Genomic DNA, 16903 nt, shown 5'->3' on the forward strand with positions numbered 1-16903 from the left:
TGAGAAAAGCCTGGAAAAATAAGTGTACCTTTCAGTGTGTTCCAAAGATTAAAAATGAAGATTCTCTTGGAACTAGGAGAAAGCAAGTTCCAATGTGAAAAGTCCTTCATGAAAATGCCCTGCTACTAGGCCACTCTTCTTTAAACCAAAGAATTGTCACCCTGGGTGCCTCCATGGCACAATCAGGATGCTCAGCTATGATGGTAATGTGTGTGGAACACAATCCTAAAACAGAAAGTTGGGGCTTTCCATTTATGGCTTTGGATTAGTTCAGGACAGGCTTGGGGGGTCAGGAAAGAATAAAAGAGGAAGAAAGAGAGGAGCTGGGAAAGAAAAGGAATGGTGAAGGGATTGTCGGATAACTTTATCAATTCAAATCTGTTAAAAAGTGGGGGTTCAATTGGTGGAGGAAGGGAAACAGCTCGGAAACATTCTGTAGTTGTTGAACAGAAACATCTCTCTCTTCATGAATCCCAAATGCCTGCCTAGAGAGCGTATGATGGGCAATAATCTCCTCCCCTCACTCCAAACAAAAAGGACAGTGCCCACAGTTTTATAAACTTCCTTTGTTGTCAATGAGATTTTGCTGCCAACTGGAACAAAGATGCACGTCAGTAGCTGCCAGCTGCATTGGCTTGTTATTTGGTTCCTAGGTGTTGATTTGGGTTTTTACAGGCCTACACGTCTTGGTCCTGCCTGAGCGGTTGCCTCTGTGAACTGCCACAGCTGTTATAGGCTGCTGAGGTGGTCAAACTAATGCCCAACTGATTTTAAAATCTGCTGGCCAGAGATGCAAGGTGTCCTCAGTAAAGGGTCGTCAGGTTTGGAATTCGTTTCTTCTCCCATGTGTGGTGTGATGAAGCAAAAGTTTGCTGACTTTTAGAGCAAAACAATCTCTATTCTCTGGTGTTTGAGAGGGACCTGCCTTTTCTTCTTCTGGCTTAAAAAGGCAAATTTGTGTGTGTTTTGGTTAAGTTGTACACACTTGTGCCTTCCCGAGCCATATGAAAGGGCGCATTTTATACAATTAAACCATAGGATGAAATAAATCAGGCAAACAAGTTGCATGCTTATCTCTCTCTCTCTCTCTCTCACACACACACACACACTCACTCCTTCTACCCCCACCCTGTCTATCACTATTCCCAGTGGACATGCTTAGGAGAGAAATGCAAATATACACCATAGCACAAAAACAGTAAAGTATGTCCCCTGGCTACCCCAGAATTACTGATTGTTTGGGGCATGATGTAATGCCTTCTGGAGTTGCTCCCAGCATGGTGGTTCAGCTTTGCAGATGTTATTTGGGAAGAGTGGAGGAAAAATATTCCAGTGGCAGTCCATCTCCAGTTTCCAGTTCATGACTGAAATCTGGAAATATCATTTTGTCATTGTTTTATAATGTGTTGTGGTTGACTTCAGACCGTGCTCATGGAAGTGAATGAAGTATTAGTCACTGGTTCTAGTCAGGCATCCTGGAAGCCCGTAGGGCCTGATTGTGCAATGGAACAACTCGTGAGTAAGGCTTGCATTATTTGGCCCTAATATTCAAGCTTTTCTATTCTGTTTTACTCAGGGTCTTATAACTACACACATCGAAGTCATATCTGAGTGCCTTCTAGTAGTGCACTAAGCAACATGACTACCATCTGTCATGTATTGCTCTTTCTTTCTTTCTTTCTTCCCAGATTCTAGGGACAATTCCGCCTATCTAAGAACTCTGTGATTTTAAAGCCAGAAACCACAGTAGGAGTGTACAGAAGCACTCCACCTGCAGGCTTTTACCAGTAGGTGCAATGCCTCTGGGAGAGCTGAAGTACAGTGGCCACTGTTACACCTTTTATCAGACTCAGCTCCTGGCCCATATGGAGTTTCTGGTGCAGCTAACAGAGTCAGACTCTCCCAGTCTTTTGCATTCAGGCAGCACAAGAACAAGGACTGTGGTTTTCCTCTTAATGGGAGGTAAAAGCTGTTTTACACTATTCCCAACTTGTGCACCCACAAAGGGTTAGCCACAACCTAGACCCCACCTCTTTTCTTATATGGACAAATGCTTACAGAGAGTAATCACCCAACTCAGTTCCATTTGTGGCCTAAGAAGGATTTAAAGCCATGTCTCTAGAAAAGAAATGCTGGAGAAGCAATCCACTGTACCACCTAGTGCTGGACAAGCAGACCTATTAATGACCTTGAATTCTAAGCCCTTTGATCTGGCAATGTTTGGAAGTGCTCTCCATTTTTTTCCCCCTCTCCCATCTGGAAATGATGAAGTAAAATTCAGTCTGAGGTCACACTTGTCCCCGCATCCAAATCCATCACATATTACAGCCTCTCGTGTTAGCACAAACATCCTTTAGAATGAAACTTTCCTATTACCATTTCCATTACAGAATCATTTCATCTGTAATAATTTTCCATCAGAGGCTGAAGAGGAGTCTGCTGCAGCTTTACCTGCTGTTCATACCAGGCAGGATTGAGAGATACCATTTGTCTTTGTGTTTGAAACCAACAGGAGGAGGAAAAGGCTCCATAAATACAGCCGTATTCAAGAGTATTTTATATCTATTGCTGCAATGTGAAAGCCCACCTGTAACAAAATAGGAGAACGCAAAGCAAGGGAAAAAAAAAGATTTAGGGAAAATCAGGGCAGAATTAATCCTTCATGTTGAACTGCTTCTGTAGTATACGGCAATACAGTTATTACAGACGCTAAAGGCTATTTTTCAAGGGTTAAATGTCACTCATATCAACCTCATTATGAACTGAGGTGTGGGGAGGGGTTGTGGGGGGAGATAACTGCTTTCTTATGCATTTCAAATTGAACCGCTCTGGCCTGGAGATGACCCGCCACACGATTTTAAAATTATCTCTGTGCGCGCTCTGCTTGTTTTGGAAATGCTCTAAATAAAAATAATGGACTGTCTTTTAATAAGTCTCATTGTGAAGATTCCACATATCAAACAACGCAGCGCAGCTTGGAGGCAAGCGACGGGCATGTGTGATCTAGCTGGAAGAGAGACAAATGGTGATGGGAGCAACTCCATCTAGGGACCGCTGACAAGAAAATGGCATTCGCAAACTGACACATCTGTCAGGGTGGAGAATATTGGCACCTGTCACACAATTTCAGTCATGACTTTTAATAAAGCTGCTTTCCCTTAGGTAAAATTGGAACTTGACTGTAATATTAGCTGCAAGCACGTCTTGTTTTCCCCTTCAGAGCTCTTTTGTACGTGAGACATTTCAAATGAATCTTAAAGCTGAAGTAATGATGTTTACTACTTCTTTCTTCTCTCTCTCTCTCTCTCTACCTAAGTCTGGATTTGAAAGAGATGTTGTACTGAGTTTTTTTCTGTGCAAAATGTCTCCCTTCATCTACTAATACCAGATTTTTTTCTGCATTTGTGTTGCTTTTTTCACTCTTTTCTCCCTCCCCTTTTCTCTCCTTCTCTGCTGGGCTGTTGTTTGAGTGAATTTAGCCTGGGGAAGTATGTATATCATAAAAACTGGGTTGGGATTTGTTGGCTGTCAGTCAATAAATCAGCCAGAGTTTAATTACCAGGCATGTGATGGGAAGCGGTGACAGGCACCAGGTCTGTTGGATAGCATTTCTTCTGGGGCAGCCACTACAAAAAAACTAAGTTAGAGAGTGTGTGTGCATGAGGAGACATGGGGGGAGGAGGGTAAGGGAGGGAAGAGGGAAAAAGAGAAGGACAGGGGAAGGAAAAGTTGAGGAATCCTACAGCTGGAATCTACTATTATGAGAAAAAATGTTTGTGTTCTTAAAACAAAGACCTTGAACAGTCGTCTCAGGAAAAAATAAGATTCTTAACTGAAGCGTTCCCATGTTTTGCTTGAAATATGTCACTGTGTTCTGAGCACTGTCTGATCGCTGTACTAACTTACGCTGCACTGAAGTGCATCCTTTTGTTTAACTCTTACAAATATTTTATCAGAAGTATTTTTTTAAGGAAAGAAAATAACGACAGTTGAGAGAGCACATCAGGGGAGAAGGGGCTAGAAAGAGCCAGAGAACTATTGTATTACAAAATGACAAAATGTTAAAGGGCCTTTCACAAAGTGGGAGTAAAATTTTTTAATAAAATATGAAGGTTATATAACATTCCCGATGAGGAAATCAATAACCTCCCCCCCCCGCACCCCCTTCCCTTTTTGGCAAATTTCCAGAATGTGTGACCATGGAAATCATCTACAGTTTTTTTTTCAAAGGCAATTCTTACTTGACATGGTTTTTATTTTTGACTAGTGCTGAGAGATGTCATCTTCTTCCTGTCATATGCCATGAAGCATTATGTGGAGATACCGCAGGATGTTTTGACTGAAAAGATGCTCTATTTTCTTTTAACTATTCTCCTGTGGTGTGTCTCAGTGTGTGTTTCAGAAATCTTTTGTCCGCTTTAAAGAATTATGGGTAATGGATAAAAAAAAGTCTCTGGCTTGAGGTAGCATAACTGCTCCTCAACTGGCAAAGCACTTGCCTGGGAATGCGGGGGAGCTTGGGACATTTGAAAAGGGAGGGGGAAATGTTAGGAATTGTGGGTAACAGAAGGAGAAGAGCTGGGCTTCATTTGGGAAAATTCAGCAAAAAACAGAACATTTCAAATTTCATAGAAATCTCAGTACCAAAAGTTACGCTGCAGAGTGAATTTTGCTTTAGCGCATATAAATTTTCCATCTTTCAAAAACAGGATCACAGCAAGGGTGTTTGTTTATAGAGATGAATACACACTCTGCCAGTGTTTGCAGCCCTGTCTGCCTATTTGTCAGCTTCTCCCACAATCACCTCTTGGCTTCTTTCACACAACTCTGTATGTATGGGGTAACCTTCCTGAGCTCACCTGCAAGGCCCTCCCCTGTCCCCATTTAAATCTTTCCTGAACACCCACTTCTGCCACGCTGTAAGTCAAGCTGTCTTGTATGTAAATTGCCTATAGTTCCTCTTTTCCTATCCTCTGTCTTCTTGTCTGTCTATTCTGAGGATGTGAGTTCCTTGCAGCAAAGATCTTCCTTACTGAACGTTTGGTAGGTGCCTGGCCTACAGTGGACACTGTCATCAATAAATAATAGTTGCAGTAGGCTTAACTGAATAGAATGCAAAATCCAGATCTAGATTTTAGGGCCTGTCTCTACATTTCAGTTATATTTGAGAGTGCATGAGGTGTGCAGGGTGAATAAGTGGAAGGGGCTTATAGCCATGTAAAGATCTCACAGCCAAACAAATCTAGTCAATTCTGAACTCTTACCTGTTCTTTCTTATAGTCAACTTTCTCTTTTTGCCTGGAATTTTTGCAGCAATGAAAAACAGCTTTGAAATCAATGCCTTTTTCCTCTCCCAAAGCCTCCCCTTTACCATTGGGCTAATCAGCTTCACAAGGCCCTAAAGATTTTGTAGACCTCTGCAGGAAGAAAAAAATATATTTCAAAACATTTCTCTGGAGTTCTCACACCATTCCCTACATCCTACCTTTGTTATTTTGTAGGTTCCAACCCGGATTTTCCAGTGGATGCTAGGATGCCCCATGCCAGCTGCTAGTTTGCTCAGCCTCAATAAACTTTGTTTAAACAGCGCTGTGGTTAAGCACTTGTTAAAATACAATTTATTGAAGGAGCAGCACCTTGTGGCTGATAGGAATTCCACTGTGGCGAAGCCACCAGCGGGAATGATTCTGCAGGCACCCCACCAAACCCTCCTCCCTCCCCCAAGTCAGGGATCTAAAAAATGTCAAAGACAGAATAAAATTTCATGAAAGAAAAACATTGAGTGTGTCTCACACCTAATGGCCTTTCTAAACCCCTGTGCTGTGTTCAATGGTGAAACAGGACTGAGGTAAACAGGCAGTAATATCCCTCATAGCTAAATCAAACCTCTTTCATTTAGATCAAACCCATACTCAAGAAGAGGAAGATCTCATGCTTTATCTTATTACTAGAGATGAGTAAGTAGTGGGAGAAAATACACACAAGCATTCTTGTGAAATCGGAATCCCATTTCTGTTTGGCACTGCTCACATCCTTGTCTATTTGTGATGGGATCAAATTCCATTTGGTTGGTTGCCATTTATAAAGATGAGGCCAGACAGTTAAGGAAGAAACCAAATACCATGTGATTTAATACCATGTGGCCAATTACAAGCTCTACTTGTTACTTTTTTCCCCTTATACAAGTGAAAGGAAGGACGGATGCTAAGAGGGTACTAGCTAACTAACCTCTGATGGGCTTTCCCACTGGAGTTTTGGGATATTTCTGCACAACACTAAACTGTATTCATTTGTTTACTGTAACAGCTATAAAACATTTAATCAGTTTCAAACCAGTTTCCACCCACAGTAACACAACAAAGCTACACCAAATCCCAGCAGGAGTCTAAACCCATACTATCTTTGGCACAGAGTTAACAACCGGATGAGCTGATGATGGAGGTCTCAAGTTGTGAATGTGAATCATCCTCCTGACTGAATCATTTTCATTATTAACATAGCATAATGTCAGATTATCATTATCCGCGTCAAAGCTTGACTGGAACCAGAACACTGGATCTGAGCACACTGGACTTCCAGGATATTCAGATCTGAATCTCAATTTCATAGCTGGTTTGTATCTCTGCAACCAGAGCCCTGGATCTGAACATACTTGAATTTTGAGTAACTGCTTTTTAAACAAGCAATACTTGGAATGCATGGGTTTGGATGGAAAATTATTTTCTCCTTTAATTGAATTGGTTTCTTGATCGCTTCCTTCATTATATTTGTCCATGTTTTTCTTTCATCTAAATGAAATAAAAGCCCTATAATTTTATCCTTCTTCATTGTCTTCCACAAGCTACTTATAATCCTGCCTCCACACCAGAGCAAAGAAACATTTTTTAAACTGGTTTTGTTTTCCCAAACACAGGAACAACATAATCAGTAATTTAGAAAGTTTTACTTTTTAGCTACTGATAATTAACTTCCCCTTGCTACCTAAGTATATCTCTCTAGCACTGCTGCTAATGCCCATAGCAACCTTGCTCTCCTCATTGTAAGTACACGTGCTACATGAGTAAAGTGCAGCTTGATAATCAGAACTGTGTGAAGCTCATAGGTGTCACATCACAGGGCTTTAGGTGAACATCTTTAGTTTTGGCTCATGGGGTCTTTACCTTCCAGGTTTAGCTCTGAGCCTCAAAGCTTAATTTTGGGTCACTTAACAGAACTGAATTTTACCCAGCTTTGCCTCCAAACCATAACTGTAACTTGATTTAAATGGAAAACCTATATGGCCGCAGGTTCACTCAAAACTGGGCTAAGTTTGCTTGCAAGTAGAGATTATCCCAAGCTACAAAAGGCCTGATTCTGATACCATTACTCATCTTGAATAACACCCCACTCCATGAGCTGTTCCACTGAAGTCAAATCTATGTATCAGGATCTGGCCCACAGGCTGGGGATGTTTGGATCTCGGATTCTGGTTCAGGCCCACCTCTGTCTGAAATGCTAATGAACTTTATTGAAACTAACAGTGAATTTGGTCTATGCTTCAAGTTTGTAACAGAAATTGAAAGCAAGGGTGTTCCATGGTTTCAGGTTTCACTGCAGGTATTTTACACCGCTCCTCTTGATTGATTAGACTACATACAAACAAAATGCATTTCTGACCAGTCTCTGCTTTGATGCATGCCTTGCCACGCCCTAAGTGAAAGGCAGTTTTTACTATTTCTATGAATGGACCGAAAGAGTTTTTATTTTTCTTGGGTTTTTTGGTTTGTTTTGGTTTACCTTTGCTACTGAAAAAATACTTTGCACAGCTATCTGAGCCCAGGGACTGGTCACTTTTAACTCAAGCATCAATAGCTAGATGAGGGAATGCCAAAGACCAAGGTCCCATCTCCCAGTTCTCCCTGAAAAGGAATGCTGTAATTGGCATGTATTTAGGGAAGTGCATGATGGCCTCTAGTGGCGCATGCTGTATGTGTACACAAAAACTTCACCGCCTCTCTTCTCTATTTTTGAGTGACACTGGGGAAAAAAGTGTTCTGGATCTACTGACATCAAGATATTGTCACAATATGAGTAACAAGACAGCCCACTGACAGATGGGCCTGTTCCATTCATAACACTCACATTCTCCTTTCTTCCACACTCGAAGGAAGAGGATACACACCACATGCTGGGAGCAAAGGCAGAAGTTGATATTTAACAATGACACATTCTATACTACAGACTTCCTGTGAGTACACCATCCTGTTCTCGTGCCCAACATCAGGGAGTGACAACACACTGACTTCTACTTACCTACCTACTTACCATGTCTACGGGTATGCATAAACAGAGAAAGAGAGCACATGCCTAGACACTAAAACCATGCTTTTGTTCTGTACTGTCACAGAGATACTCAGCACTCCATCAGACCAGGATTGACACAAAAGAACCAAGACCATGGGACATTCTCTTTCTCATCAGCACGAGGTGTTTTGCATTTGGACAGTACAATGTGAAGAAGTGCTCTTGCTATAATTGCAGCTTCTGGCATTACTGCACTGATGCCATCTCTGAACATGATAGCCATTAATTAATTGCAGTCAGAAAAAATATAGCTCTCTGTCCTTCCCTCACCCCACATGCAGACATATACACACTTAAACATAATAAAAGTCCATGTGAGAGAGAAACACACCAGAGGCCATACTAAACCACATATAACTCTGCTTTGAGAAGAGACTGTTATTCAAAGCAGTGAAAGCTATCATATACTGTAAGGCCAGAGAGTGTGATGTTTTCTCAGTAGTTTTCTAAGCAATAATACATAGATAAGGAGGTCAGAATCTGCCAGCCCCTTTATAACATATGCACATCTATTTATGAAGACACTTAAGCCTGGATTTAGTAAGTCCAAGACAAAGCTCCAGAGGCGCCTGTCTCTTTAAATCCGTCTCCTACCAAATGAAATTTGTGGCCCTGATGAATGGCAAAGCGGAGTCATCCATAAAAGGGCAGAGGAAAATCACATTCATTTGCATACAGTAATTATTCTCTGAATCAGGCCACCTTTATTGCTGGCAGAAAATCTACTGTCAGCATGGCTCTATAGATCATGTTTGAAAATCTAACAGCTGAGGAAAGTAATTGTTTGGAAACCATGTGGTCAGGCAGTCCTGTCGTAGACATGTCAATTACCATGTTTCTAGGTAGACAACAAAGTTTTTAGATGTCAGTCAGCAAGCCTGTATTTTTCTTTCCTTTCCTCTTTGTGTTTGTGTATGTGTGTGTAGATCTGTGTTCTTTTAGTTAATGTCACGGGTGTCTGGAGGAAAGTAGCAGGAGTGTGAATGTTTATACACACGTTAAGTGGAAGGTGGGGTGAACTGTGTGGGTTGGTGTGGAGTTTTCAGATTGCACTAAGATATATTGTATATCTTCTTTGCCTTTTTCCATTTGTTAAACCTATTTCCTTTAAAAAGAAATCAGGGACAACATTTAACAGAGTTATGTAACTTCATCCTTTCAGTGTGCTGTCAGGGTACAGTTTATACTCACTCTTGGCTCCAAGTCTGTGGGAATAAGACTGAAAAAAAAAAACTGACTTGCATTTCAGTCCTTAACATTCTGTTTAAAATGGGAATAGTAGGGTGGTGGGTAGAGGCCTGGGTGGAAAGAACTGATGTGATCCTGCATCAGCAAATGAGTAGGATTCACTGGGCCAAATCCTCTACTGCTGTGAACTGCCATAGTTCCAATCAGTAACTTCTCTATCTCTCAATTTTTCTCAAATTGTGATACATCAAGGGGCTTATTTTTCAAGGATAATACATGCATAATTGAAATAAGAAGGGTTTCCACTGTTCTAGTTCTTCTTTAAGTAAAGTACCCTTGCCATCAGGTCACCAATGTATATCTTCCTGGGATGCTGAAGGAACTGATCTGTGGGACGAGTTTCTTTAATGTAAATTCAACTGTGATTATTTTTTTTAAAGGAAGACAGTAAAATCTGAGTTTCAGAAAACACATACTCTAACTGAACCAACTGGGGACATTAGAGCTGTTGGAGCTGCAGGCAACAATGGAACATTTGGTGCTAATAATTAAGAAAGAGGAAATACTACTCAGAGTTGCCAGCAGGGAGCCATAGCCAAGCATTCTCCACTCACTGTATTAAAGCAACCATTCACGGTAGTCTCATTATCCCTGTTGTGCTACAGGGAAACTGAGTCAGAGAAGATATGGGCAAGATTTTCAGAATTGTCCACTAATTAGGGTGCTTCTGCTTCTGGGTGCTCAGTGTGAAGCATCTGTGACCTGATTTTCAGAGCTGCCAGACACCTACAATTCCCATTGATTTCAGATACAGAGCTAAGAACACCCATAATTTGAGACACTCAAAATTAGTGGATTATTTTGGAAATTTTGGCCAAAAGAACTCAATCCAGGGGACAGAGTAAGTCAGCAGCAGGGCCTGAATTAAAAGCTCAGGAGTTCCTGTTCACAGACTACTAAACCACACGGCCTTCTCTTTGAGTTGTAGCCATGGTAGGCCAAAAAGTTGGGGCTGGATGGTGAGTGCCTGGGAAAAGGTGGAGGCATTCACATATACCAGGACAGGTTCTCTGGGATGTTAGCAACAGATTTATCCATGAAGTGAGCTGTAGCTCACAAAAGCTTATGCTCAGATAAATTGGTTAGTCTCTAAGGTGCCACAAGTACTCCTTTTCTTTTTGCGAATACAGACTAACATGGCTGTTACTCTGAAACCTACCATGGAGCCAGGTTCAGGGAATTCACTTTAGAATGGGAGAATAACAAGTATATTGGAAACACACCATCTGACTGAATGAAAAATGACTAAATGAAAAGTTCCAACAAACAAGGCCTACAGCAGACTCAACAGTACTTCAAGATACTAGTTATTCTCCAGCAGATCCTAATCTGCCTCACCTTTTGCTCCTTCAGATGGATTAATTCAGAGCAGGAGATGGAGTCACAGCCCTGGAGCAGTGAATTATGATTCCTCTACTGCACAACCCCTTATAATCATTCACAATTTTCTCTGCCATTCCTTTTTGCATTCACCTTCACCATCTTTTCCTAGCCTAGCCAAACAATTCCACTTTTGCCCCCATTGTACTATTCTTTCTTCCCACCACAGAACCTACGAACCTAATTTCCAACCATGGTTCTCTCCCGCAAATACAATCAACTCCAGCCAGTCCCTAATGATTTCTTCCTCCCCAGGCAGCACCTGTCTCTCAGACCCCATCCCCTAATTCTCCCCACAACAGTCCTGGTTTTGGTGACAGTGAAGTCATGAGGTGACTGTCAGTGCGACTTTGATACTCTGGTGTGAGTGCTTTTGGTGTGATATTGTACGACCTGTACAATACAATCATGAAGTTTATGTTTAGATTCTGTCTAGCTACCATCTAAGCATTTATGCCCCACTCATCACAGAGTATCTGAGCAACCAAGTCTAACAGAACTGTTCAAGTAAGGATGTTATTTTATTACCTGGTAAATCTAGGGAATTCTCATAATCATCATAAAACCTTTTTAAGGATTTGTCTGAAAACAACATTTTAATTCTTATAGTCTATGGCCATGACTTTCTAGCTTGGGTTCCCACAGTGAGGCTCCTAAATCCATATTTAGGGACCTAAATAAAAACAATCACATTTGAAAATGATGGCTTACTTTCATAGCCCAGAGAGAGATTGCTAAACATTACAAATATCTCAGAGTTGCCAGAAATGCTTATGAGTTATGCAGTTCCTCAAACAGAAGTGCTCACAGCACCTGTCTATAATCATCTCTCCGCTGGTCACATCATGGACCAAGCCCAAGTGACTTGAATGACAGACAGCAAATGTGTAATGGAAGCAACTACAAAAAAGAGAGAAAATATGAAGGAAAAGATGAATTATTTAGATATGCAACAAGTCTGAAATAACTAGAGCTGGGCCCAAACCAGAACTTTGAAAAACCTTGATTCTCTTCTGCTTTTTTACTTTGCTCATTTATATCTGGGCACTGGGAGTGCAAAGTGGTTGTCAAATTTTATTGTGCTGAACTGATGGCATTTTATACCCTCTATAGATACATGTGTAAATGATCGCACGAAGTGCAAGGTGGTGTAAGGAGAATTAGACTAATTCTTAATTCTTGTTTAGGATGTTATAACCCAACCATACATTTCTATTTTATTCATTCATATATCTGTATGCACTCATTCTCATATATAGTTTAAAATATGAAGGAGAATTTGTTTTATGTGCCTCATGGATTAGAAAACACCTGGTTTTAAATGGCTCCAGGAGGTTGACAGGTTCAGAGCCTTTTGTCACTACCCAATTCAAAAACTACCTAAGGACTCGATTTTCCATCATGATCTGCCCTTTTTTCTCCAGTGCAGTGGTACATAGGGTCTGAAAGCTAATGGAAACAGCTCCTGGAGAAATGCTTCCAGTACAGGAACCCTCTCAACTGGTTTGAGTTCTTTGATTCCAGCCCCTAGTATAGGTGATATGTCTGGGCCAGTATGAAGGTGGGAAGAGCATCTAGCTCACCTATTGTTCTCAGCTGCTCATGGTCCTAGTATAAGTTCCCCTCTGGCTCCCCCGAGAAAGTGCAGGTGGCATAAAGTCACCTTTGCCTCCCACCCTGGCTCCTGTACTCAGAAGAATGAGGGTGCAGGATGGCAATGATTGAAGCCTATTACCATGTAATGGATCTTCAGTGGCCTAAACAAAATGGGTTGTTGATCTCAATCCTTCTTTTACAGTGAATCCATACCCACATGACAAAGCTCACAGTCACAGTTGGCACTAATCTGCAGACCTGTTCACAGCCTCACAAAGCAGAGTATAGAATGCATATGGAGAATGCACTACTCCAGAGGAAGCCTCTGCCAATTAGGGTTGAGATACATTAGTGGGGCATTGTGGGGGGAAAGCTTTCATTGCCGCTGTTCCTGCTCTGTGAATAAACTGGGCATTTTATTCTCCAGTTGATCATCTTTTGTGAACATTAAATTCACTTAAAATACAAAATAAGAAGAAGCAGAAGGAGAAAAGAAATACTCCAGCATTTCTGCCTGGTGATACTCTTCCCTGCCTAAAGCTCTGTCAAAGTACCTGACCCCTGACAGAGCTAAAGTAAAGCCATGTAAATGACGTACAGATATAATTTTTTAAGCAAGTGGCACCAGCTCATGGTTCTGCTGTTTATTAGAGGACAAGCTGCCAATATTGGCTTGCTCAGATGAGCACTTATAAAACCACACCGATATATGTGTTTGCATTCCTCTTCGGCTAAAAATTTGTCAGAGAAGAAAGGCATTAAACCTGTCACCTCAGATAAAGATCAGATGTTTGATTTCAAACAGAAGAAAGCAAACACTCCACTATGGACTCCATTAACTCCTTGAGTACTCTAAACTGTTGGACAGAACTGGAACACAGTACTGTTTCCAATGAGATGCAATGCTTTCTTCACAGCCACTTCACTGCTAAATTTTCTTGAGGGAATGTGACAGCTACACACATTATTTTCCCTTTGGCTGTCTCTCCAGCATTTGCTAACCAGCATGTATTGATTGTTAGAAGAAAATGTAACTGTTCAATGGAAACTAGGTTGTATATTTGTTTATGATGCTGGTGCCACTGCTTGGGTCGACATTTTTTAAAATGTTCTCTAATGGCACCAGACGAACAGGAAGTGCTATTATCTATTTCACTAAAATAAAGATCTAGGGGATTTCAGAGATCTCTTTGTCATTTTTCAGAGAGCAAGAGAAATATGTATATGTCCTCTGATCCCTTTTCACCTTACCCACATGCACACGAACAGTGAGACTACATCCTTGATTAAAGTCTATGTTATATATACTACCCATTTTAAATATCCAAAAGCAAGCTGAAACCCTTCCATATCTAATTGGCCTAGTGGAACAGTATTGAGCTTTAGTGAAGAAAAGGCCTCTAGAGGAAATAGCAGAATTCTATCCCCTTACCTCTACATGTCTTTATGTATATATACCAAGGGATAAATTATATTTGGGACTGGGGGATAATAAGAAGTACTAATAAATATTGTCATCTGGAAAATACGACTCATGCAAGACTGAAAATATAAGTAACTATAAGGTAAACTTTTATGATCTCCAGTTTGAGGTAGATTATTTGGAAGCATGTGAGATCATGCCACACAAGTGTTTGCTCTATTAATCCAACTGCACAATAGTTGCCTGCATACCCACATCATTTCATCAGCCTTGGTGGCCTGTTACCAGTTTTCAGAAAATAAAATGTGACCCCTGAGGACTGTAATTGGGTGAATATAGTAATTTAGAAATGTTCAGAGGGATCTGGAAAATCTGTTCAGCCAATTCGCTTACAGTCAGCCATCGCAGAAGGGTATTAGAACAACTAAGAATCATGTATGGTGCATGTTATCCATGTTGCTACCCAGGACCTTTTTGTTTCCTTGTTTGCTATTCATGTTGAACATTGAACTCCAGAACCATCATGAGCCTAGAGATAATTTTGCTTAACTGTAGGATTAACCCTGTGCTAAGGAATAAATTTTAAAAAAGAATGCCAGTTCCATGCTGGCTGAAATAATGGTGCATTTATAGTACGAACGACTGTCTCCTCTTACAAAAATATTTGTCATGATTCAGCTTGAAACATATAGAGTAGTGATCTCATATTTTAGTGGAGGTAGTAAAGGCTCTCTGGGATTCAGCTACATTTGTGATATTCTGTTTAACTCCGTGTAACCTGATGCCATTTTGGGGCAGGTAAACTGTGCCTTAATTACACTGAGATTGTTCAACACATCTCAATACAGGGTCAATAACATGATGAATACTATCAAAACCTAACACTGTACATCGTTTTTTCTAGGTCATATAGGGTGCACTTTTTTAAAGTCTTTCATTTATTATATTTCTAAGACCTTACAATGTGTCATATCACAATGGCAGCAGATTGCATTAGCTATATGTTACATGAATATTAAAGGGCAGAGGAAGACCATATTCTCTATATAGACTACATTTTAATCCATGGACATACCAAATCATTAATTTAACATTCCCAGTTCTAATCAGTGATTATATAGTATAGTCCCTGACTGAAGAATGAGCGGGGTGAGGGGGAGGAGAGGGGGATTAAAAGAAGGTAGAGGGTCAGAACTTTAGCTATTGTAAATCACTGTGACTTTATTGATGTCAATGATATCTTTTTTTATTTCAGTGAAGTCCTGCCAATTTACGCCCGCTGAGGTTGTAACCCAAAATCTTCAGATCACTGGTGACTTGGCTAAGGAAGAAGTGGACATGCCAGAGCTTATTCTTCCAACCAAGCACTGATATGGTGTTATTAATGAATAATTCTGCCCAAGAATGTTCTGAACATTGGCAGAAGCATAATTGTATGATAGCATTATTAGACATATTTTCTTCTCTTTAGTAAACTCAGGCAAGGTCTTCTCCTGGCTTCTCCTTCATTTCCTCAGTCAAGGGCTGGATGCATCTGGTATATTGTATGCTGACAGTAAAAGTGCTATAATTCTGTGGCTTGGTTAACTTGTTTCAAGGTGGTTGTGGGCTGCCCCTATCAGGTTTGTTAGTAGGTTTTCTGATATTTTTCAGTTATTCCTTTGAGTTGCCACTCAGCTGGCAAGTGCCTGAGGCAGGAATGGGTGGACTTTTTAATTTTATTGCCAGGACTTTTTATGATAATTCCAGCTGTAATTCATGTCCTATTGCCATTCACTTGGCACGTTACCCAGGAAACTCATAGTCGTCGTTTTACTTTAGTTGCCAGAGTCTAAAGTTTTTGATGATCATTCCAGCTGTTCATTTGAACCACCGCTATGTATGGTACTCTTCCCAGCCTGTTGTCCCATTATATATGCAGTGGGTGTATTCCAAAAGAATCACTATTACAAATAGCAGAGACATCCTGGGCTCTAGTTTCTAGTTTCACCCTGTTTAGACTGCTTGTAAAGAGGGTTTAAGTGGGAATTAAGTAGTGCTAAGCCTTGTGTGAGCTCTCTGAACTGGGCTGAATTTTTAGCCTTAATGAATTGCAGGTACAATATTGCACTGGGATAAGAGAAGTCATGTGAGCCCAGATTTTTAAAGGTATTTAAGTGTTTTACTCAGTGTAGATTAGATTAGTGTAATTTCCGGAAATGATTTATGCACTTAGGACCCTAAATCCCATCAACTCCCAATGAGATTTTGGCTCCTAAGTGCCTAAATACCTTTTGAAAAAAAATGAGATTTAGGTTCCTAAATCAGTTAGGCATTGCAATGCTGAGCACAGCAAAGCCCAAATTGCTTTAAAAATCTGGGCCATATGTTGTGTGTGAACATAAAATGGCAAACTGGTGTGCAAAACAAGTTGCTATTGTCAGAAGAAAAAAACTGTTAAGAGCTGTCTGTGAACCCATCTGATGAGAATTTGCCCACCTACTGGGAGACACAACTTTAAATAGACCACCAAAATTTGTTTAAAAGTATTTGAAAAATAACAATTCATTACAAAATAGCCTATAGACCTTTCGGATGAAAGTTCACAACTTGTGCGTGGGGATCCTGAGAGGTAGCTGCAAAGCAGGATATTTACGGACTTTGTAAATATTCTCAGCTTGCACACTATTTGCTGTTTCATTGACATACCCCACACTCCAAAAGGCAAATTTCACTATGATGATCCCTTCTTACCCCTAAGAAGAAGACAAGAAAACTGAAACAAGAAGATGGGTGCATAATACATGGCTCCTTTGAGGCAGACATTCCTACAGTTCAAATTATTCAAAGGTTTCTGCAAAGCAATATTTACTATTCTACACCAGAGAAGAAAAGCACTCAATTTGAAACAGCTTTCTAACCACTAAAGTACAC

Source organism: Lepidochelys kempii, chromosome 2, assembly GCF_965140285.1.
Source record: "Lepidochelys kempii isolate rLepKem1 chromosome 2, rLepKem1.hap1, whole genome shotgun sequence".
In the NCBI taxonomy this organism is placed as follows: Eukaryota; Metazoa; Chordata; order Testudines; family Cheloniidae; genus Lepidochelys; species Lepidochelys kempii.